At 43.5% G+C, this 25,738-nt stretch overlaps 1 protein-coding gene across 1 annotated transcript in view; it reads right to left on the minus strand.

Annotated features, from left to right (window-relative positions):
• Positions 1 to 25,738, minus strand: part of LOC124802731 (tubulointerstitial nephritis antigen-like) — a 519,347-nt gene that overhangs the window by 89,836 nt on the left and 403,773 nt on the right. The gene's annotated exons all lie outside the window — the stretch shown is intronic.

The raw sequence follows: 25,738 nt of genomic DNA on the forward strand, positions 1-25,738 counted from the left end.
TTCGTTTTAATTGGCACTGCTCCAAATGCTTGTATTTTTCATAGCAAAGGTAACAGTCTTTTTTTACCTCTGTGATTTCTAGTTACTATTCCAGTTTTCTTTCCAACTTCCTAAAAGCTCTTACGCTTGTGATTAGATTATCCTTTACTTGCGTTGACTGTGAAGAGAGCTTCTGGCGGCAGTGATTAAAGCTGAACAACGGCGTGTCGATACAAATGCCTTAATATTTCAAAATAAATCTGCAGTACTCACATAATACTGTTTGTTTTTACTTCTTGTTAACACCTGATTCACTTCTGGCACGATCTAAATTTACCCAGATCACTAGTACAGAAAAAATTCTTTGCTTTTCAAGACTAAGCTGGTCCAAAGTTATCGTAAATAACATTATGACTTTGTACCAGCATTAAAACTGAAATTTTACTGTAAGGGGGCATAGTTAGTGCACATTTTCACTTTTGTAAGGACTCAGTAACTATACACGTAAAAAGTTACAATGTCTGTCGTGATGTGTAATTTATTTCGTGTCCAGTATTTTCAAAAAACGGTAAAAAGTGGTATAAAGCTACCCCGATTGGCTCTACTACGGTTATAACTGCTTTCCAAGTTGAAGTTCTCGCAAATTCCAGTTTCTAATACTGGTAACCAGTGGACATCTGTGATCACGTGATAATATGCTACAGTACACTGTAAATATCGCGCTAAAATTATGCTATTTCTGTTCGAACAGAAAGCCGAAAATCGCACTAAAATTACACCATTTCTCTTCGAATGCGAGCCGGAAATCGCGCTGAAATTACTTCATTTCTCTCAGAATGCATGCTGCCACGCAAAAAAATAGACAAAAGTATGTTTTGTAGCACTCTTTCCGAGACAACTAGAAACCAGTGTTGAGTGCTGAAATGATGGTCAGCAGTGCTACAATCACCTCAGAAAAAGGACGCAGTTGTCTGTTTTCGACTGCGTATGCTCTGATGTGATGGCACCTCTTCTCTCAATACGAGAACTACGCTGGTTACTGCACCAGGTCGGTATTGTCCTTTGAAACTGCGCGTAAATTATTATACAGACGTAGCGTATGAGGGCTGTTTGAAGAACAGCTACTGTAAAGGTTCCGTGGGCGAGCGACGAGCCCACTGAGTGGCAATTCGTAAACTTTGATCGATACCTGGTACTACCAATATATTTTAAATTTTATTTTATTCTTAAAAAAGTTGAACAATTAATTATAAATTTAAATATATTTAAACAGTAAAGTTTATAAGGGTAAAAATAATATGTTAAATTTAATTAAGATTACTATCCTTGTAATTCAAGAGGTTAGAGGCTAGCACATTGTAGTAGATTGGTAAAATTTTGCACGAGCTGCCGCTGCTGCTAACACAGTCGCAGCATGTAGAAGTGTGAGGCAGGGTTTTAGTGTCATCAAACATTATTCCGTGTTTATTTGTGAGACTGTGCTCAAAAACTGCTGATTACTCAAGTTATTAGCTTACAGTGTGCCTTTGGTATTCCGCGTAGTAATGGGTAACCGAACAGATGGAATAACCAACATCGTTGCTTCCGCACTCGTAAGGACTCTTATAAATTTCACAGACCTTGAGACCGAGGCTACCCTTAACGAGGCACACCATCCGCTTTGTCTTCTTTGTCGGCCGGAAAATAGGTCTTACATCTCTTCTTCACAGCAGCCTATTTATTTTACTCGATGTAGTATCATAGAAAGAAAGAAGCGCAGTAGATAGATCGTTACATGATGGTTCAACATTTCCGCATTTTTTTCTTTGAGATCCCTAAGTTCACATCTCTGTCCGTACCGTTACAGACCGCTGTGCGGAGCACACTAAAAACGGAGAAATTGAGAAATCACCAGTGCCTGAATGCAGTCTGACAAATAAACACACAATAATGTCTGGTGCAATTAAATCTTGTCACACGCTTCTGCATACTGGAATTCAGTTATTAAGTAAGAATTGTTGAAATTGGAATGTGTGATAAATAACTTCATCTGGGGCAGCTATTATAATCGTAATAGTGCGTGAAAACCGAGCTCTCGACGCTGACAACGAAACCGTGCGAATTTCGCCTCGCCGATTTGATTCACACTGACAGGATGTGGAGGACTTCAACATATGTAAACAGGAAGACACAACCCTCAACCATTTTCGAGAAAATCGAGTTTGAAAATTTTAGGCGTGATTATGAAATTTCTAGGGGCGGTAACCTCAAAGAAGTCTGCAGCCGAGCGACGAAGCGCTTAGTTTCATAAGCGCGATCTCTCTGGGTAGAATATTGCTGCCGGTACACATTTTCCCTGAGCTATATTCGGTGACATGGTTTGATATGTGTAGTACGCCGCTAAAATGTGTGACGACCCAGGACCGTTTACGAAAGAAAACCAAATTTGTTTTGCAATAGACACACTGAAAAAACCACACAGTGGATAAAATTCGGCGATCTATACGTGTGCGGTGTGTCTTCAAAATGATTGTTTTCCATGTTTCTACGATTAGTATCAAAATGGTTCCAATGGCTCTGAGCACTATGGGACTTAACTTCTGAGGTCATCAGTCCCCTAGAACTTAGAACTACTTAAACCTAACTGACCTAAGGACATCACACACATCCATGCCCGAGCCAGGATTCGAACCTGCGACCGTAGCGATCGCGCGGTTCCAGATTGTAGCGCCTAGAACCGCTCGGCCAACCAGGACGGCTACGATTAGTATCATTCTGATTCGTGAAGCGCTTCGTAGGTCTCATATTATACTTGTCACAAATCTGGATACAATAATACGAAGAAAACGACTATAATGGTTTGACTGAAATTTCTCGTGTACGCTTTTCTATTTACAGTCTCCTCAACAATAAACATTTTTCTCCTCTTTTCGGGATAAAGATTAGGAAAATAATAAATGGATTATTAAATATTGATATTTTTACAGTCATAATAAATCTGTTGCTAGAATTACATTGGAAAATGAGAAAAAGTACCGGCATAGAGTTTAGATCCAGAGACTTTACGCTTATAAAATTCGGTGCCTACTAACTTGGCTGCGGACTCCTTAAATATTAAATAGGCTACAAAATTTGTACAAATGCCTAAAATTTTCAAACTCGAATTTCTCGAAAACGGTTGAGAGTGCTGTCTTCTTGTTTGTGTATGTTGAAGTCCTAGTCGTGTCCTACATATCACGTCAATACGAATCAAGTCGTTGAGGATAAGTTCGTACGGTTTCCTTGTGAGAAGCGCTATAGAAAATGTTTACGCTCCTACGAGAGTGTTCTTAACACCAGTGGGGACATGAACACAGTCTCTGGCGCCAAGACGTAATGGTGACGTTCGCCGATCAATCACGTCTATGGGCTATAAATGATTACCACAATGGCAGACTTGACAGTCCGTTGTTCACGAGGATGTTGATGAAGGATGCCGTGGAAAGTTCTAGATTTCACTCAGATTTGACGCGACATGTAACCCGAGAATGTTTTATACAAAAACAGGTACTGTTATCCCACCGTCAGATAAAGCGCAGACTCCCGTGGGAAATTTTCGTGCGCGGCAAGACAGTCACGCGGTGAACACGTGCAGGCCGGGAGTCACTAGACGAGTGTTGTGAAGTTGTCAACACGACGTGGGTGTCAAATGTGACGTAACGGAACGGCTAACCGAAACCTGCCTCCCATTGCTGGGGAAACGCGAGCGTTATGCTAATGCGTCATTACGGGGCCAATTTGGGGCTGTAACTTAACAATTTGGTGCCCGCTCCGCCGGCTGACAAATAAGTCCGCTCGTAAAATATGACGTTGCTGAAAATGGCCCTGTAGTCTGCCCGCATCGGACTCAGCCCGTTAGCGGCTACTCACAGCGTGGGCGGGTTGTATCGTACAAAGAGGCGCGCGTAACTGCCTTTCGGCGAGCAAATGATGGAGTCCTACCTCCGGCGACGAGCGTCTGCCCATTTGCGTCAAAAATACGTCCGAGTCCGTGCATAACTGCACTCACGAGAGCGTCCGCTCCCACGCAGATAGGACGAGAAGTCGGCCGCGGCTCCAGTCTCTGAATGTAGGTTTATGCCAAGCGGCCACACATGTACTGTGTTATTTTCTCTTCCTCTTAGCTCTCCAGTTTTCCCACTTACTGCACTTCTTTTTGTACGAGCAGCTCCGAGCGCGTGGCGAATGTAGGCCGTTTGCGTTACAAAACCGCTGTTTAATCTAGTGAATCGGTACGCATGCGACAGCATGTTCTACCTAATAGGTTCCAGCAGGCCGCGCATAAAAACAGGATTTCTCCAGGGCTCATACTTCGCGTTCTATTGGTGGTAGAAAGATGAGGTCAAGTGTCTTGAATAGCCCTTGGGCTAGGAAACAGAAGGATCGTTTTAGTGTAAGTGTCCTACAGTACAAGATGAAAGTTGGAATGTTAAACACTTCCTCCAGCTTTGGCATATGGAGAAAATCGGTCGATTCTTTTTCTGTTCGATGTTGTCCAGGGTGCGCCTTAAGGGACTCATAGAGGCACCATTTACTTCATGCACGGTTCCTGAGAATATCCGAAAAACGTGGTTTTTGGGTACCAAACCGAGTCGCTGATTCGAAGACTGTTATGCACAGCAAATGGCTGAACTTTTTACATGTTCCTAAGAACCCGATCTCGAACAACCTGGAAAATTCTCTTGATGCCTTTTTCCGTTTACGGGATACAACGGTTAAAAGTTACCGTGTATGTACATTTAAAAAACGTACGTAAAATGCGGAAAAGTAGTTTATAAAGTGATATAGAACGAAGAAACGTGCTGTAAAGTGTCTCCGTTATCGTCAGGACGGTTCTGGGAACCCCATGTCGTTGTAGTACTGAAGAACATGTGAAACGTTTGTGCACCTAAAATTCGATCTGAGGTGTAAAATTATATAGTTTTCCGTTATTTCAATTTCACGCAAGTATACTATCAAAAGTTTACTGGGCGATAAAGTTCTTGGTTCAAATGGTTCAAATGGCTCTGAGCACTATGGGACTTAACATCTGTGGTCATCAGTCCCCTAGAACTTAGAACTACTTAAACCTAACTAACCTAAGGAAATCACACACTTCCATGCCCGACGCAGGATTCGAACCTGCGACCGTAGCGGTCGCGCGGTTCCAGACTGTAGCGCCTAGAACCGCTCAGCCACCCGGGCCGGCAATAAAGAGGAGGAGAAAGTGGAAGTGGGTGAGAGCCAGTGATAATGACAGACAGAGTCTATGACAATACAACGAGGGAGAGAGAGATAGTGAGAAGAGACAGCAGCAGCGGGAAGGAATGAATGAGATGGTTCCACTAAGAGAGAGAGCAAGAGGGAGACAGTGACAATGACGCGAGACAGTAATAGTAGGACAGAACGAAGGAGACTGTGAGACAGGGAATAGCAGCAGTTAGAGACACAAAAAAGAGATGATGACAAACTGGACTGAATAAGTGGGTGAGAATGGACAAGTAGAAGTGGACGGGTATGAGTGACTTATAGGAATGGACTAGAGGGTGTGAGTTACCGTTAGGGCAGCTTGTGGGAGTGACGAGTTGTTAAAAAGAGCGCGAATATGTTCGCATGACAAAATTTTTGCGAAAAGCTTTAAAGGGGCTGAGGAAGGTAGAATGACGTAGCTGGTACTGCACTTCTCAGTCAGTCTCTTTTGAGCATGAGCATATTCACCTTTTTTTTGAGCACCGATAGGGGTAATATTCCACTGGTCCATATATTGCACTAATGAGTGCAATGGCTATACACAATAACGCTGCAGGTGGTGGCGTACTTATAGGTGTAAAATTACGGTACTTCCTAGTGACTATAGTTTGAGAATGACATAGAATCTGGGTGAAGGTAAGCATTTGTGTTACAGAAGGATCAAACATGGTCATCGAATGGCATTATAGACACACTGCTTGAGGATCAGTAGTCACGGAACATCTGAGGGAAAAATTGGAGAAGATTTTGCGTAAATATCTTGGTCACGCTATGTAAGTGACGATCAAAAAATTTCTGATCGAAGGCCGTACAGTCCAGAATAGGTATGGCAGTCAAGCAAAATCGCCGTGAGCACTGAGGCAATCATCTCATTGAATCACCAGGTTGAAACACCCCTTTGTTGGAACACCGTTTCCTGCTGCGTGAAGGAGTCCTTAACTGCCAGCTGGCCGGCCGAAGTGGCCGTGCGGTTAAAGGCGCTGCAGTCTGGAACCGCAAGCCCGCTAAGGTCGCAGGTTCGAATTCTGCCTCGGGCATGGATGTTTGTGATGTCCTTAGGTTAGTTAGGTTTAACTAGTTCTAAGTTCTATGGGACTAATGACCTCAGCAGTTGAGTCTCATAGTGCTCAGAGCCATTTTTGAACTGCCAGCTGAACGTCTTCGTCCGACAGGAATCGTCGACACTTCAAGACCTTTTTTAAGGGACCGAATGCGTGGCAATAGCATGCGGAGAGATCATGACTAGAGGTCGATTGCTCGAGTATCTTCCACTTGAGCTGGTTTAACTTCCGCGTTGCGGCATTTGCGATGTGGGGCCGTATGTTATCATGAAGCACCAGCACCCCTTGCCGCACTTTCCCCCTACGTTCCGCCTTAATCGCATACATATTGTACACTGTTCCATGGATGTCTACCGCCGGTGTTTGCTCTTCGGTAGGCACGAAAAGAAAACTAAGACGTTGGTCTTGTTTGGAAGCATTTCGTAATATCGTCGCATTTACCGCTCGCACGTCTGAAAGACACGAATGGCTACATGCCGGAGTCGCGTTGTGTTGCCTATATGAAGGTGCTTAGATACCCACCTCGGAGTCGCAGTACGTTGTATATATGCCCACAAACGGAAAGTTCTTGACCGCCACTTATAGCAACAGGTCGTGATATCAGCTTATTGACTATAGACTTGGAGACTCATGTGGTTCTAAGTTCCTGATCCAAAAATTACCTTCAAGAACTAATCAGGAAGTCCGCCTCCGTAGCTAACTGGTCAGCGCGTCTGATTGCTACATGGAGGACACGGGTTCGACTCCCGGTACTGCCAAGGATATGACCTTGGCGGCAGGACTGGAACGGTGGTAGCTGATGAGCTGCCTGAGTAAAGGAACCGATTCTTCTGGTCACCAACAGGTCCGAACTTTTCGAATTACTCAGCCTAGAACAGGGAATCATTGATCATCAGGCCGCTACAGCACCACTGAACTAGGCTATAAATAGGAAAGTAAAGAAAGATATGAAAATTTGTCTGCTTGGCAAGAGCGTCAAAAAGCAGATCTCAGATTACTTGAGCGGTCAACATGAAGAACTCATCGTGAGGACTTAAAATGTTGAGCATCAATGGACAAAGTTCACGATTATCGTACAGTACGCTTTAGCCATATATATTCCGATCAAAATTACGAGGAAGGGGAAAGACCCACTGTTGTTCGACAGCCGTTTTAGAAAGTTTCTACGAAAGCAAAGAGAGCTTCGCTGCAAATTTAAACGTAGCCAAAACCTCATTACAAATAAAAACTGAACGAACCCAAAATCAGTGGAGAGAGAGCAACGCGTAAAGCATTCAACGAATTCTAAAGTAAAATTCTGTTACAGACCTGAAGTTTTGATGTTAAATTAAGTCAGTAAAAGTATCGAAGCCGGGTGTTCAGATACAGTGCGACCATAACGGCTAGTGTAGTAGCCCTGCACGATGCTATCTCGCTCGAAACAAGGCTATGAGATGTGAACACGAAACTTCAATATCGATTTTCCTGGAAAACGAGCGGCCGTCGCGTGAAAAGCAGCTAGCCAGATACTCATACGGCTCCCTCTACTACATGCGGAAGGCACATCAAAATCCAAAAAATCAGTGTGTTCTGTGCTCTATGTACAAAGTAATTCCAACTGAATCTTGTCGCGTGTTCTCTTTATTTTTTATTTATTTGTGCGAGCTGTTGCCCAAAGCCATAAAAAAACAGTTTTACTGGTGGTGTCAGAAGAGCCGGTAAAAAAAACAAGCAGACTTTCTGGGACCTAGCGGCGTCGGCGTGGTGGCAAACCTCAAAGGCGGCGGGACCTCTCGTTGGCGCCTGCGAAATAAGTCAACTGGCTCCCTCAGCGCCTGTCTCTATAAACAGGCGGTGACAACACGGCGACCCAGAAAATACTCGAGCAGTTTCCACTCGAATCCCTGAATTAGCTAGCGCGTATCTACTTTGAGCTCCGCTGACGAATTGTCTCGGCGAGCCGCTACTCGCTTGCGAAGAAGACGCATCACTATTTCGTCACTAAACAGGTCGCTTTATATTCGTTTCGTTGACAGCGGAACATAATTAGCGTCAGATGAATGCTGTAAATATTTCGGGAGTATGGGAGACTGCGAATAGAAAGTTTGTCGACCGGCAACGACCACTAGCAAGTATGGTTCTTCTAGCGAATTTGTACGAACTTTCAAAGAGATACAACTTCCCTGCGTTCCACATTCAGTGATTTGGCTGGAAGTATAGCGAACAAAACTTCACATTATCGGGTAGATATATGACTAATCACTCTAATGTCTACTAGCTACTTCTTAAAGGAAAACGACGCACTTCAGTTAAAGTCTGTACGTGACTAGAGAACTGTGAATAAATTATCCTGTAATGTCCAGTTTAATATCTTTCACTATCCTTAGAAAACTAAATAAATTCAAATATGGCGAAATTTTCTTAGTTATTGCTAAATTTTGTTTCACTCTGGGCTGTTTCAAGGCCCAAGTGACACTTGGGGAGCCAAGATGAGAGGGACGTGTAAGTGCAAGATTTGTATTCAGTGAGTATCACAATCTGTAGCCAAAACCGACACGGGTGAAAGGGCCCGAGAGAAAAAACGAGAAGGTGAGGGCCGCCAAACGATAAGTCGCTTGTGTGAAAAAATGTTCTCGAACCGGCCTTGGTTGCTCTACATATCCACCCTTTTGTAAGAACTGCGTTACAAACCAATATAAATGGTACTATTCGCATTCATCCGATGCAGCTTACTGTCCGTTTGGAGTGCTGCTGTCACATTGAATAGCAAAAATGGCAGGAGTACCGTATTTGTGTGTGTTAGACTGTTATGGGATATAATTTACATAATCATAATCGAAGTAAAGTCGATTTCGACATCTAACAACAGAATGTCGACCCTAACTTACATTGATATCACGTACATAAGACATGCTTGTAACTACAGCACAATATTGATGACTGCTTGCTTATTCCATGGGTACTATTTTGAAATTTTATTTTAGGATTCCTGTAACAAATCCTTATTTAGAATGGTGAAACCAGTTGAATTCATCATTCCTTCTTTTGTGGTCATGAACTGAGGATCTGTAACAACTAAAGATCGTAATAGGATAATAGGTCTCATGAGAGAACTGCACTTCAGGCTAATTCCAAGATTGTATCATTTAATGATAAGTGGATCTTTGATGAAATACTGAAATTCACCTAAACTACCGTTTTCACAAGTAACATTCATTCAGCTAATGTAACAGGCAAATAGTCACGTTTTACACGCAAAACTCTAAGTCAAACGTATCAGGTGACTTAATATTAATAAAATATTAATCGTAATATTAAACTCTCTGTCAGTTCAGAAGTATTTCAGACTCAACGTCTAAGACCAGTTTTGAAGTCAGCATAAAAATCCCTTTATGATGAAACATTTTACACATCATTTCACAGCTGTTTTAGATTTCATCAGTACGACACACTTTTAATTTTGCTAAGTTGGCAGAACGAGTTGTGGAATGAATAGAAGAAGCAAGTATGGTTGCTGCCACATTAATATACAGGGTGTTACAAAAAATGTGCGGCCAAACTTTCAGGAAACATTCCTCACTCACAAAGAAAGAAAATATGTTATGTGGACATGTGTCCGGAAACGCTTACTTTCCATGTTAGAGCTCATTTTATTACTTCTCTTCAAATCAAATTAATCATGGAATGGAAACACACAGCAACAGAACGTACCAGCGTGGTTCAAATGACTCTGAGCACTATGGGACTTACCATCTGTGGTCATCAGTCCCCTAGAACTTAGAACTACTTAAACCTAACTAATCTAAGGACAGCACACAACACCCAGCCATCACTAGGCAGAGAAAATCCCTGACCCCGCCGGGAATCGAACCCGGGAACCCGGGCGTGGGAAGCGAGAACGCTACCGCACGACCACGAGATGCGGGCGTACCAGCGTGACTTCAAACACTGTGTTACAGGAAATGTTCAAAATGTCCTCCGTTATGGTTCAAATGGCTCTGAGCACTATGGGACCTAACATCTTAGGTCATCAGTCCCCTAGAACTTAGAACTACTTAAACCTAACTAACCTAAGGACATCACACACATCCATTCCCGAGGCAGGATTCGAACCTGCGACCGTAGCAGTCCCGCGGTTCCGGACTGCAGCGCCTAGAACCGCACGGCCACCGCGGCCGGCTGTCCTCCGTTAGCGAGGATATATGCATTCACCCTCCGTCACATGGAATCCCTGATGCGCTGATGCAGCCCTGGAGAATGGCGTATTGTATCACAGCCGTCCACAATATGAGCAGGAAGAGTCTCTACATTTGGTACCGCGGTTGGGTAGACAAGAGCTTTCAAATGCCCCCATAAATGAAAGTCAAGAGGGCTGAGGTCAGGAGAGCGTGAAGGCCACGGAATTAGTCCGCCTCTACCAATCCATCGGTCACCGAATCTGTTGTTGAGAAGCGTACGAACACTTCGACTGAAATGTGCATTAGCTCCATCGTGCATGAACAACATGTTGTGTCGTACTTGTAAAGGCACATGTTCTAGCAGCCCAGGTAGAGTATTCCGTATGAAATCATGATAACGTGCTCCTCTGAACGCAGGTGGAAGAACATGGGGCCCAATCAAGACATCAGCAACAATGTCTGCTCAAACGTTCACAAAAAATCTGTGTTGACGACGTGATTGCACAATTGCGTGCGGATTCTCGTCAGCCCACACATGTTGATTGTGAAAATTTACAATTGGATCTCGTTGGAATGAAGCCTCATCCGTAAAGAGAATATTTGCACTGAAATGAGGATTGACACATTGTTGGATGAACCATTCGCAGAAGTGTACCCGTGGAGGCCAATCAGCTGCTGATAGTGCCTGCACATGCTGTACATGGTACGGAAACAACTGGTTCTCCCGTAGCACTCTCCATACAGTGACGTGGTCAACGTTACCTTGTACAGCAGCAACTTCTCTGACGCTGACATTAGGGTTATCATCAACTGCACGAAGAATTGCCTCGTCCATTGCAGGTGTCCTCGTCGTTCTAGGTCTTCCCCAGTCGCGAGTCATAGGCTTGAATGTTCCGTGCTCCCTAAGACGCCGATCAATTGCTTCGAACGTCTTCCTGTCGGGACACCTTTGTTCTGGAAAACTGTCTCGATACAAACGTACCGCGCCACGGCTATTGCCCCGTGCTAATCCATACATCAAATAGGCATCTGCCAACTCCGTATTTGCAAACATTGCACTGACTGCAAAACCACGTTCGTGATGAACACTAACCTGTTGATGCCATGTACTGATTTGCTTGATGCTAGTACTGTAGAGCAATGAGTCGCATGTCAACACAAACACCGAAGTCAACATTACCTTCCTTCAATTGGGCCAACTGGCGGTGAATCGAAGAAGTACAGTACATACTGATGAAACTAAAATGAGCTCTACATGGAAATTAAGCGTTTCCGGACACATGTCCACATAACATCATTTCTTTATTTGTGTGTGAGGAATGTTTCCTGAAAGTTTGGCTGTACCTTTTTGTAACACCCTGTATATTCCGACTGATTTAATATACGGAGGATAAGGAAGAGCTAAAAGTAATAAAATTATAATAGCGCTAGCCATCAGACAACATCATTTTACTGTGAAGTACATATTTACACTTTGTTTAAGTGATCTCGCATCGTTCAGACTGGTGGGGGGAGGCACGTATATAAACAGCTTTTTCTAAAAATGGTTCAAATGGCTCTGAGCAGTATGGGACTCAACTGCTGAGGTCATTAGTCCCCTAGAACATAGAACTAGTTAAACCTAACTAACCTAAGGACATCACAAACATCCATGCCCGAGGCAGGATTCGAACCTGCGACCATAGCGGTCTTGCGGTTCCAGACTGCAGCGCCTTTAACCGCACGGCCACTTCGGCCGGCCAGCTTTTTCTATTTTTTGGGCGACGACCAAAGGCAGTTTGGACTGAGCAGCTGTAAAGATATGTCGTTAGACCTCCAATGTTTTAGTTTTGTGATGGCAACCGTGCGTAAACATGGCCGATGCTTGTTGACTGTGAATTCTGCAGACCGAGTCTACTAATAAACATCGCACGATGAATAAATGTTTGATCTTATTCTATGATACGTCAAAACACTATGTCTTTAGCACAAGTAAATCTTGAGCCCAAACTCCCGTAATGGACTGCAACCAGTTTAATTGATTCACCATGTTGTTGTACAATTCCGAAAGCTCGGTTTGCGGCGTTGTTTATTGACCTCGAGTTTAGAAAAAAAAATGGTTCAAATGACTCTGAGCACTATGGGACTCAACTTTTGAGGTCATCAGTCCCCTAGAACTTAGAACTACTTAAACCTAACTAACCTAAGGACATCACACACGTCCATACCCGAGACAAGATTCGAACCTGCGACTGTAGCGGTCGAGCAGTTTAGAAAAAGCCACAACCGCCACTGTCCAACGTCCCATTAGGCACAAGGTGAATCTGCGGTCGTTTGACATGCAAGTGTCCCATAAGACGATAAAGGAGTATTACTTTGTAATTCTGTAACAGGCAGCTTATTTATGTCATCTGCGTGCGCCATCGTCGTTTTATTTATCATGCCTGCTGCGTTGTGCAGCTGTATACGTATTCTGTTGCACTGTGCTTCACTGGTGGTTGCATCGAATGCGTGAAGAGAGAAACCGCACAACACTGTGGCAGCGCTACGTAGCATACACTTTGCAGAGTTTTATTGCCGCACAGCTGGCAATGCCGCAACAGCCAATAAAGCAATTGCGATCATCGATTTGATCGTTAAACAGCCCTTTATCGCGTAACCGCTACCGCAAACCTCCGGAGTGTCTTGTTGCCCCATTCCAGCAGTGTTACCAAGCGAATTCTGAAACAGCTCAGGTCTGACGCGAGCGCGAATCACGGTTCGCCAGCATCGTATAGAGTGCGAAGTAACATACTTATACTGTCCTCCATCACTTCCTATCTTGCTGATCTTGCCACAAACTTATCCTTAGAAAATAATGTTCTCAGATCCATTTCCCTACCTCTGTCTGCCCCTGCAATTTTTCCACTCATTCCTACTAAGTTAAACATCCGTGAACGGCGTAGCACACCTTACAACAACCTTCCTCTACTTCTGGCAAAAGTATTACTGTGACGTTTGTTACCTCTTCATTTCTGTCTTTATCTGACCACTTGATTTTAACGTAATTCTATATCACATTTAAATTTCCTATTTTCTGTACTTCACTTTCATGTTCCACATTTCAGTGCCAAACAATTATGTGCTAAATAAGTGCAGTTTCGTAAGTTTCGTTTGCAATTCGATATCTTTATTGCGCCATGGAATGTAGTCGAATTAAGTCGGATGATGCTGAGGGTATTAGATTAGGAAATGAGACACTTAAAGTAGTAAAGGAGTTTTGATATTTGGGGAGCAAAATAACTGATGATGGTCGAAGTAGAGAGGATATAAAATGTAGACTGGCAATGGCAAGAAAAGCGTTTCAGAAGAAGAGAAATTTGTTAACATCGAGTATAGATTTAAATGTCAGGAAGTCGTTTCTGAAAGTATTTGCATGAAGTGTAGCCATGTATGGAAGTGAAACATGGACGAAAAATAGTTTGGACAAGAAGAGAATAGAAGCTTTCGAAATGTGGTGCTACAGAAGTATGCTGAAGATATCGGTAGATCACGTAACTAATGAGGAGGTATTGAATAGAATTGGGCAGGAGTTTGTGGCACAACTTGACCAGAAGAAGGGATCGGTTGGTAGAACATGTTCTGAGGCAACAAGGGATCACCAATTTAGTATTGGAGGGCAGCGTGGATGGTAAAAATCGTAGAGGGAGACCAAGAGATGGATACACTAAGCAGATTCAGAAGGATGTAGACTGCAGTAGGTGCTGGGAGATGAAGAAGCTTGTACAGGATAGAGTAGCATGGAGAGCTGCATCAAACCAGTCTCAGGACTGAAGTCCACAACAACAACATTGCGCCATTGAAGCTGTTCCGCTGAAGAATGTTTTCTTCGTTTGCTTCCGCTGTCTCGACAGCATAGGCCATCTTAAGTGATCTCGATTCATCGAATTTTTCCGCCCCTACAAGGCGCTTGTTTCTTCAATTCCAATCTACGAGTATAATGCCAAAATCTGTCCTCAGCCTATCGATTTCAATCCGTGGTGACTATCTTCAGATCTGCAGAAAGAGAGGGAAACTCATTCAACTAAGGGGCAGACTACATCTCGTAAACAATAAATTGTTACATAATGAAAAGTATTACTTTGCGAGGGCGTGATAAAGGTAATGTTTTCGATTTTGTTAGGTGAAAACTCTTAAAACTTTTTAAATAAATCGAAATTTTTACCGTTCCATATCTTTATTCTTCTTGACTATACAGGTGGTCCATTGGTGGTGACCCGGCCAAATATCTCACGAAATAAGCATCAAACGAAAAAACTACAAAGAACGAAACTCGTCTAGCTTGAAGGGGGAAACCAGACGGCCCTATGGTTGGCCCGCTAGATGGCGCTGCCATAGGTCAAACGGATACCAACTGCGTTTTTTTAAAAATAGGAACCCCCATTTTTATTACATATTCGTGCAGTACCTAAAGAAATATGAATGTTTTAGTTGGACGACTTTTTTCGCTTTGTGATAGGTGGCACTGTAATAGTCACAATCGTATAAGTATGTGGTGTGACGTAACATTCCGCCAGTGCGGACGGTATTTGATTCGTGATACATCAACCGTGTTAAAATGGACCGTTTACCACTTGCGGAAAAGGTCCATTTCGTGTTGATGTATGGCTATTGTGATCAAAATGCCCGACGGGCGTGTGCTATGTATGCTGTTCGGTATCCTGGTGACATCGTCCAAGTGTCCGGACCGTTTGCCGGATAGCTACGTTATTTAAGGAAACAGGAAGTGTTCAGCCTCATGTGAAAATTCAACCACGACCTGCAACAACTGATGATGCCCAAGTAGGTGTTTTAGCTGCTGTCGCGGCTAATCCGCACATCAGCAGCAGACAAATTGCGCGAGAATCGGGAATCTCAAAAACGTCGGTGTTGAGAATGCTACATCAACATCGATTGCACCCGTACCATATTTCTATGCACCAGGAATTGCGTGGCGACGACTTTGAACGTCGTATACAGTTCTGCCGCTGGGCACAAGAGAAATTACGGGACGATGACAGATTTTTTGCACGCGTTCTATTTAGCGACGAAGCGCCATTCACCAACAGCGGTAACGTAAACCGGCATAATATGCACCATTGGGGAACGAAAAATCCACGATGGCTGCGACAAGTGAAACATCAGCGACCTTGACGGGTTAATGTATGGTGCGGCATTATGGGAGGAAAGATAATTGGCCCCCATTTTATCGATGGCAATCTAAATGGTGCAATGTATGCTGATTTTCTACGTAATGTTCTACCGATGTTACTTACAAGATGTTTCACTGCATGACAGAATGGCGATGTACTTCCAACATGATGGATGTGCGGCACATAGCTCGCGTGAGTTTGAAGCGGTACTGAATAGCATATTTCATGACAGGTGGATTGGTCGTCGAAGCACCGTACCATGGCTCGCACGTTAACCGGATCTGACGTCCCCGGATTTCTCTCTGTGGGGAAAGTTGAAGGATATTTGCTATAGTGATCCACCGACAACGCCTGACAACATGCGTCAGCGCATTGCCAACGCATGTGCGAATATTACGGAAGGCGAACTACTCGCTGTTAAAAGTAATGTTGTTACACGTATTGCCAAATGCATTGATGTTGAGGGACATCATTTTGAGCATTTATTGTATTAATGTGGTATTTACAGGTAATCAGGCTGTAACACGTTCTCAGAGATGATAAGTTTGCAAAGGTACATGTATCACATTGGAACAACCGAAATAAAGTGTACAAACGTAACTAAGTTTTGTATTTTAATTTAAAAAACCTACCTGTTACCAACTGTTCGTCTAAAATTGTGAGCCATATATTTGTGACTATTACAGCGCCATCTGTCACAAAGCGAAAAAGTGGTCCAACTAAAACATTCATATTTATTTACGTACTACACGAATATGTAATAAAAATGGGGGTTCCTATTTAAAAAAACGCAGTTGATATCCGTTTGACCAATGGCAGCGCCATCTAGCGGGCGAACCGTAGAACCATAGAGCCATTTGGTTTCTCCCTTCAAGCTAAATTTTTCGTTTGACGCTTATTTCGTGAGATATTTGGCCCAGTGACGATCAATGGACCACCCTGTATATTTATTTCTCAATGTAGTCGCCCTAGAAACGAACACACATCTCCTAGCGAGAGGCCAGTTTGTTGATTGCGACACTGTAGAATGTCTGACTCCGTTGACGGAACCACGACCTCAATTCCGCTTCCACCGCTTCTTCACTGCCAAACTAAAGTCCTCGAAGGTATTCTTTAAGTTTTGGAAACATATTGAAATCGGATGGCTCCAAGTCGGGACTGTGTGGAGGATACATTAAATGTTTTCGCAATTGCGAATGTGGATTACCCTCAGCTGTATAGTGGATCGACGACAATGAAAATTTGAGCCGGATCGGGACTCAAACCCGCATTTTCTACTTATCGAGAGCGGTCGCCTTATCGTTTGGCTACCCGAGCGCGACTCATGGCCAGACCCAAACTTCTGTATGTCACCAATCATGTGTCTACAACCTGTACTCGTACACCTATTATGTACACAAATAAAAAAAAAAGTTTTGCATCACCCCGGTTCCCAGAACTCCTGAAGATAGACGTTGACTGTGGATATTGTATTACAGACACAGTCCTTTTGACTGTTCAGAGATGTCACTAAACCCGCCCAAAGACGTAAAGAACCATACATGAGCAGCGCCTATTAGACGAAGGGGATCCGACAGCCGATCAGTTCCGGTCATTCCATCAGGAGGAGGTACACAGCTCGTGTTGTCTGTAGTTCTGCCATGCCTAGACGGTCAATATCACGGTTCGATCGCGTTCGCATGGTTACTTTGTGTCAGGAAGGGGTCTCAACAAGGGAAGTGTCCAGGCGTCTCGGACTGAACCAAAGCGATGTTGTTCGGACATGGAGGAGATACAGAGAGACAGGAACTGTAGATGACATGCCTCGCTCAGGCTACCCAAGGGCTACTACTGCAGTGGATGACCGCTACCTATGGATTATGGCTCGGAGGAACCCTGACAGCAACACCATCATGTTGAATAATGCTTTTCGTGCAGCCACAGTGCGTCGTATTATGACTGAAAGTGTGCGCAATAGGCTGCATGATGCGCAACTTCATTCTCGACGTCCATGACGAGGTCCATCTTTGTAACCACAACACCATACAGGGTGGTACAGATGGGCCCAACAGCACGCCGAATGGACCGCTCAGGATTGGCATCACGTTCTCTTCACCGATCAGTGTCGCATATGCCTTCAACTAGACAATCGTCGGGAACGTGTGTGGAGGCAACCCGGCCAGGCTGAACGCCTTAGACACACTGTCCAGCGAGTGCAGCAAAGTGGAGTTTCCCTGATATTTTGGGGTGGCATTATGTGGGGCTGACGTACGCCGCTGGTGGTGATGGAAGGCGCCGTAAAGGGTGTACGATACGTGAATGCCATCCTCCGACTGATAGTGCAGTCATATCGGCAGAATATTGGTGAGGCATTCACGCCCCCATCGTGCACATATTGTGAATGACTTCCTTCAGGATAATTAAATCGGTCGACTAGAGTGGCTAGCATATTCTCCAGACATGAACCCTATCGAACAGGTCTGGGATATATTGAAAAGGGCTGTTTGTGGATGACGTGACCCATCAACCACTCTGACGGATCTACGCCGAATCGCCGTTGAGGAGTGGGACAATCTGGACCAACAGTGCCTTGATGAACTAGTGGATAGTATGCCATGACGAATACAGGCATGCACCAATGCAAAAGGACGTGCTGCTGGGTATTAGAGGTACCGGCGTGTACAGCAATCTGTGTCACCACCTGTGAAGGTCTCGCTGTATGGTGGTACAGCATTCAATGTGTGGTTTTCATGAGCAATAAAAAAGGGCCGAAATTATGTTCATGTTGATCTCTATTCCAATTTTCTGTACAGGTTCCGGAACTCTCGGAACCGAGGTGATGCAGAACTTGTTTTGATGTGTGTGTATACAGGGTCACTCCAAAAGAAATGCACACTATTTTTATAAAAATACATTTTCATTCTGCATGTGAGAAAGTTTTACAGTGTGTAGATAGATTCTTCCCGCTTGTTTTCAAACTTAGTTCAACCTGTTCCCGTGAGTGGTGCCGTCACAGCATGTCTTCAAGATGGCTGCTCACTAGACGTTCGTCAGAAGCAACGTGCAGTCATAGAATTCCTGTGTTGTGAAAACGAGACAGTGGGAAACATTCACAAGAAGTACAAAAAGGTGTATGGAGATGCTGCTGTTGATCGCAGTACAGTTAGTTGATGGGCAAGCAGGTTACGTGATGAAAGCGGGCACGGCAATATTGAGTATTGTCTTCGCAGCGGCAGGCCTCGTACTGCACACACTGCAGACAATGTGCAGAGAGTTAACGAATTGGTGACCGCTGACAGACGCGTCACAGTGAACGGAGTGTCACGCTACGTTGGAACAGGAGAAGGAAGTGTTTGCAGAATACTGGAAGTGTTGGCGTTAAAAAAGATTTGTGCCAGGTGGGTTCCCAGGATGTTGACAGTGGCTCACAAAGAAGCAAGAAAAACGGTATGCAGCGAACTTTTGGAATACTACGAGAATGGTGGAGATGAATTTCTTGGAAGAATTGTGACAGGTGATGAAACATGGCTCCATCATTTTTCACCAGAGACGAAGAGGCAATCAATGGAGTGACATCATGCAAATTCACCCAGGAAAAAAATTCAAAACCACACCTTCTGCTGGAAAAGTTATGGCTTCGGTGTTTTTCGATTCCGAAGGACCCTTGCTTGTGGACATCATGCCAAGTGGAACCACCATAAATTCTGATGCAAATGTGACGACACTGAAGAAACTTCAAGCTCGACTGAGTCGTGTTCGACCACATCGGCAAAAGCAGGATGTTCTGCTATTGCACGACAATGCACTGCCACATGTCAGTCAAAAAAATCACGGAAGCGATCACAAAACTCGGATGGAAAACACTGAAACACCCGCCTTACAGTCCTGACCTGGCTCCATGTGACTATCATCTCTTTGGGAAACTGAAAGACTCTCTGAGTGGAACAAGGTTTGAAGATGATGCCTCTCTTGTGCACACTGCCAAACAGTTGCTCCAACAGGTTGGTCCAGAATTTTACCGTGCGGGTATACAGGCGCTGATTCTAAGATGGCGTAAGGTAGTCGAGAGGGATGGAAATTATGTGGAGAAATGAAAATATTGTTCCTAAAGGATGTATGTACACACTGTAAAACTTTCAAACATGTAGAATAAAAGATGGATTTAAAAAAAATGGTGTGCATTTCTTTTGGAGTGACCCTCGTATTACTTCAAAGTCGCTTGCCCGGTGTCGGCGGAAAAATACGATATTGCAGTGCCTTTGTTATTCCTAATTACGATGGAAAGTTCCTTCTGACATGCATGCATGTCCACCATGTACACAAATATGCATAATGGATATACGAGTACAAGTTTTAGATACATGGTTGGTGACATTTGGAAGTTTGGGTCTGGCCGTGAGTCGTGATGGGATAGCCAAATGATAAGGCAACCGCTCGCGATAAGCTGGAAATCCGGGTTCGAGGCCCGCTCCGGCATAAATTTTCACTGTCGTCATTCCACCATACAGCTGATGGTTGCCTTCATTCACAACTGCGGAAACTTTGAATGTATTTCGTAATGGCTACAGTCGCCGGATTGCATCGTAGTTCGAAATACCGCAGGCACTGCAATTCGTGTGTGGAGAATGGTCGATGACGGTGAACACAAGGCGTCGGATTGTTGCAGATGTCGCAGCGCTCGTGTGTGGTCTGGCATTGTCACCCTGAAGGAGAGGATGCTCCATGTGTGGACGAAGTTTTCGAATTCGGAGCTCGAGTACAGCACGCTGTTTCTCACGCACCGACACAGTCACGTTACGCGCCGCCATGTTACATGCTACAATTTGGAGCCGTCTAGCGGTAGAGGGGTGCAAATACACAGACATGGAGAATGAAGATGTAGAACATTAATAACAACATTTTTATTTAAAAAGCTTAAAGGGTTTTCGCTTAAAAAATTCGGAGGCATTGCTTTTCAGTACGTCCTCACAGAATTTTTTTTGCATTCTTTATTCTTTTTTATAATGTCTTTACTTATGTTCCTTAAATTTTGGCTGAGGAGCAGCATGTTGTACCGCTGAAAGCCCATCTCCGACCTATATGGGGCGAGGGAGACGAAATAACACTACCCCCTACCCTCCATCTCTACACCATTCATCTCCTTTCCCAAGGTGGCTCCCATCAACTCCCCCTCCCAGATGATGCCCTCTCTCCCTCCATTTATCCCTCCTATCAACCCTGATCCTCACCCCCCCCCCCTCCTTTCCTGTCATTTCCCTGGGCTCCCTCTTCCCCCTCCTTCTATCCTGTTTTCTCCCATCCTAACATTTCTCTGCCTCCCCTCCCCCCCCCCCCCCCGAGTCCTTTTGTATAGCCCTCCTCCACCTTTCCCCACTCCCTGTCGCGTCTGCCCAGCACACGCCCCCCCTCTTATGGGTCCTCATCTTCCATCGGCTCCTTTCCCCCCTCCCCCCCACTTCGTTTTTTCCTCTCCTTCCCCCCCTTTCCTTTCCTGTCATCTGTGCAGGTTCCCCCCATCTGCCCTCAGCTGTGGTATTTCATATTTGAGCCAATTTTTTAGTGCAGTTTTCAAATGAATGTTCAGTGTTGTTCATCTTTCCAAAGTATTGCGAACAGAAACCATGCTGTCGCTGGGTGTAAATTTCATATCTCTTGCGAACAGAAACCAGACTGTCACCGTGTTTTTTTAATTGTCTGTCTATTCTTTTACCTCTCTGCTTCATATGTATCTTATTAGCATCATCAACCCTTTGTTTTATGTTTTAAGTTCCACCATTTTCCGCCATTTTACTATTTAAGTCACCGATTTTATCGCCTGCTTTTATTATTTATTATCTTATCTTTTTAAAACAAATTCTGTAGGCTGAAGAGTGGCGCACTAAGCTGCTGCCAGCCCGAAATCGAAATTCAATAAAGAAAAAAATAACACTAAAGAAGAAAGGGGTGATTAGTGTAGGGGATTGTCAAACAAAGCAAAGTAGGCTCTAGGCACAAAATCACTCTGACCATCAATCAAATTTCTTGGCTCTTGCTTTTCTAAATTTCTTGCTGTTCCATCAAATTGAGAAAGCCACTTTTTGGCGCTCTCCGGAGAATTCGCATAGTATTCTCAATGCTCCCTTTAGTATGGCTCTCTGTTAAATCACAATGCAGTTGTTTCGTGGTTGTAAACGCTTGTTAAACTCTACATTGAAAAGACGGCCGGCTTGGCCGATACCACAACTATTGCAGTTAATCCTGCACAGCCAAAGTCTCGAAATTTGTAGAGGCGCTTCTCAGCCAATGTTTTACACGGAAGTTTAGTGTGTTGTTAGTTTGGAAACCATATCAAACATCAAATTTTCTGAAACATTTGTCTGTTTGCTGGGACATATTACTGTCAGATTTCATTGAAATGGTTTTCATTCTTTCTTTACTGAGCGAGTTTGCGTTTGCCTGCTATTTACTTTTTGTCTGTTTAACCTATTGTATGGGCGATAACGTCACTTGCAGAAAAAATACCACTGACTGTACCCATTTGCTTTAAAATACTTACGTCCGCAGCTCGTGGTCGTGCGGTAGCGTTTTCGCTTCCCACGCCCGGGTTCCTGGGTTCGATTCCCGGCGGAGTCAGGGATTTTCTCTGCCTCGTGATGACTGGGTGTTGTGTGATGTCCTTAGGTTAGTTAGGTTTAAGTAGTTCTAAGTTCTAGGGGACTGATGACCATAGATGTTAAGTCCCATAGTGCTCAGAGGCATTTGAACCATTTTTTTAAAAAATACTTACCTTGTAAGTTCTCTAACCATTTTACTGTCGACCAAGAGTAACGAAAGAGACAGTGTATCACTGACATGAAAAAGGGTTGCTTATATCGTGGTGGATGGCAGAAACTGGCATTAATGGTAAGACCTGTAAAATTAAGTTTTCTGAAAACCCTAAATTAATGTCTGTTATTAAATGTCAAATTATAGGTAATGGATTTCCCTTCTTCCAACTCTACAGGAAAATTTAGTTTTGGGTTCTTATTGCCTTAGTGTCACCTATCAGTAAGGAAATATTGTCAACATAACCGCCACCACCACGTATGTTGGTTGTGGAAACTGGGAAAAATTTAAATTCTAAATCGTTAACAAAAATGTCTGCTAACGTATCAGACTATCACCCATCGCAAGACCATCTTTTTGATAATATATATTGTCACTGAAGAAAAAAAAGTGTGGGCTAAAACAAACTTTAAAAATTCAATTGGGTTTGTAGATTGTACAGGGTACAGTACTATTGTTTTTATTGCTTAGAATGTCAAATCTAATAACTTCAATCGTTCTTTTATTGGGACGTTATTGTCGAGACTTTTTAGAGACGTAATGTTATTTGGTGTAGGTTTATCCTTGACTGCATGTGAAAGCTCAGAACTGTTTTTAACTCCAAAACAGGCGCTGAACATGTGAACGGATTTAAATTTTGCTGTTAAGCAACTTATTTAGCCTATAGCTTAGAGATGACATGTTCAAAATCAGTCAAATAAGATTAACCGTTTTGTGTATTTTAATTTGAGATTTAAGTTGAGGAGGTTTAGCATCCATTACTTTAAGCGACTACTTATCAGATTCGTTAAGAAGAAATTGGTAGCTATCTATCTTTTTATACAGGTCAGTTTGGATCTTCGCAGTTGGGTCTTTTTGAACGTCTTTGCAGAAAACGAAATGACAGAACTTATATGTCTTCCTGATATAGATTTAGACGTAAGCAGCTATACCAGTGATGGGCAACTACTGTTGCGTCTAAGTTCTGCTATCTCTGGTTGATGTTAAAGAGGTCAGAATGATTGAGGCCTAATCCTCAGTGTCTCGATAAATATTTCATTATGTATCGACTGAGTATAGCTAGGCGCATCTAGTGATGAAGTGGTTTGTTGATTTTTCAACAGATGGTGCAGTAATGTAAACATATTTTAAATTAAACTTATTAACTTCATTTATAGATTTTTCTAAATCTTTATTTTGGTCTCCAGTAAAATTATCTTGCGGCGTAGGTCTGAGTCATTCTGACTTCTTCATTTACTAAAGAGCACATGCCATCTGCAAATGAACCACTTGTTAATGTGATGTAGCCACTTTCCATAAAAAATGAGACAAAAAAAGATGAGACAAATAAGAATGCGGCTACTGCAATTTTTGTCTGGTTGGCTGTTTTGTGGGAAAAGGAATGAATCCTTTGAGACCACTAGTCACTTTTCCAATTTAATGTATTTTTCCACACACTCAGTCGCATTGATAGTTATCAGCAGCCATTCGCTGAAATTGGGAAGACGGCAAGCGACCACGTTCTGAAATATTACGTCCTGCACCGACAAAAACCAGAAGAGACTGTTAAGCAAATACTGATGACACAAATACACTAGGGCAGTGAATCAGCGAAGATGATGGCAGTGAAATCGCTGCAGGTTAAGAAGAAGAAGAAAAAAAATAAGCACGATCAAACTGCATTCGCATACACAATAAATGATGCTCTCTACTGTCGTTGGAAGATGTTTCTGGACACAGGTTCCTATTCTCAATTCGTTCCTCACGAAACCCTCTACGATCACTCAGAATTTGTTGGTGTCATTTTGTAACACCCAGCATTTTCCGTGTATAAGTGTGTGTGTGTGTGTGTGTGTGTGTGTGTGTATGTGTATGTGTGTGTGTGTGTGTGTGTGTGTGTGTGTGTGTGTGTGTGTGTGTGAGAGAGAGAGAGAGAGAGAGAGAGAGAGAGAGAGAGAGAGAGACTAGGTAATGAGATGTGATTTATAACAGAAAATTTACATTATTTATGTACAAAATGAAGACAAGAATTTAGTTTATAAAGTTACAAAAGGAGGAATAAGGGTTGTTACTTAAAACAGTGAACGACGACAGCCGAGTCGAGTTATAATACCGTTGAGGGGGGGGGGGGGGGGTGGAATCCTGGTTCTACTTACCAAGGTAGTCAGGTTCAAGTACTGGTCCTAGAGGAAGGATTTTTTTTAATACGTTGCTACGAGTATCAAAAGCAGCAAACACTTCGCCAGAAATAAAAAAAAAGGATGTAGCCCGACATTAACTGCGCTGAAAAAGAATCAAGTGCCATGAAACTGGCAACGACAGCCGACGTTTGTTTTTCTTGGACAGACGGCAGGTCAGGAAATGTGAGCCAGCGAGAGATTTAAAGCCATGAACGCGAGTCCGCCGAGAGAGCTAGCTAGAGCGCTGGCTTCTCCCGTTACAGCAGGCTGGTCCTAATTGCTGAGCGTTCATGCACGCCACGGCTCACCAATTAGCGCTCTGGTCGCATGGCGCTGTGGTTTTTTTGGTTCCCTTTTGAGACTTTGCTTTTGCGTGCGCGCGCGGGTGTGTCTGCGTATGTAACTATATTATTTGTAATGCAGGAAAGAGGACTTTCCTTCGCATGACCACTGATGAGACAGATACATTTACCAGCAGAAAAATGCTGCTATCGGACTACAAAAAAGGTGAATTTGCTCCTGTTGAAAAGACTGACTGAAAAGTGTGGTACCAGTTGCAAAACCTTCACCTTTTTGAAAATTTTCTCAGAAACTTTGGCATGCGAACGCAATCGCGCTCTTCTTAACATGCAATTCGCCTCACATTCCCAAAAGCTGCACTAACTGCAACTCGCTCATACCAACTAGTCCAATCCCACTTCCCCATTCTCACTTACTGATTCAGTCCAGCTCGTTGTCATTGCCTCTTTGTGTCTCCTGTCTCACAGCCACCGTCTCATTTGTTCCATCCTGCTATCACTTTCTCCTCTCGCTGTAACTGTCTCCCTCTTGCCCTCTATTACTGCTGCTATGCCTTTCATTCCTTCCCACTGCTGTTGTTTCTTGTTGTCTCTCTTCCTCGTTGTCTTTGCCTCTCATTATCACTGACTCCATCCCGCCTTCATTTTCTCCTTCTCTTCATTCCTCTCCAAAAGGCATTGTCTCCTTCACTCTTTTCCTAGCACTGTTGTCACTGTCAACTATGTTTCACTGCCGCTGTGTCCTTCTCTTTCTCTCATACTGCCATTCTCTCCTTCTTCGCCTTTTCTATACCGCAACCACTGTCTGCTATCGTCTACTGTTTATTAATTTTCTGTTTCTTTCCCACTGCTACTGTCTGCTTCTCTCTTAGCACAAAAAGGTGCTGAGGAAGACGAAATGAG

The sequence above is a fragment of the Schistocerca piceifrons genome, chromosome 6, assembly GCF_021461385.2.
Source record: "Schistocerca piceifrons isolate TAMUIC-IGC-003096 chromosome 6, iqSchPice1.1, whole genome shotgun sequence".
NCBI lineage: Eukaryota > Metazoa > Arthropoda > Insecta > Orthoptera > Acrididae > Schistocerca > Schistocerca piceifrons.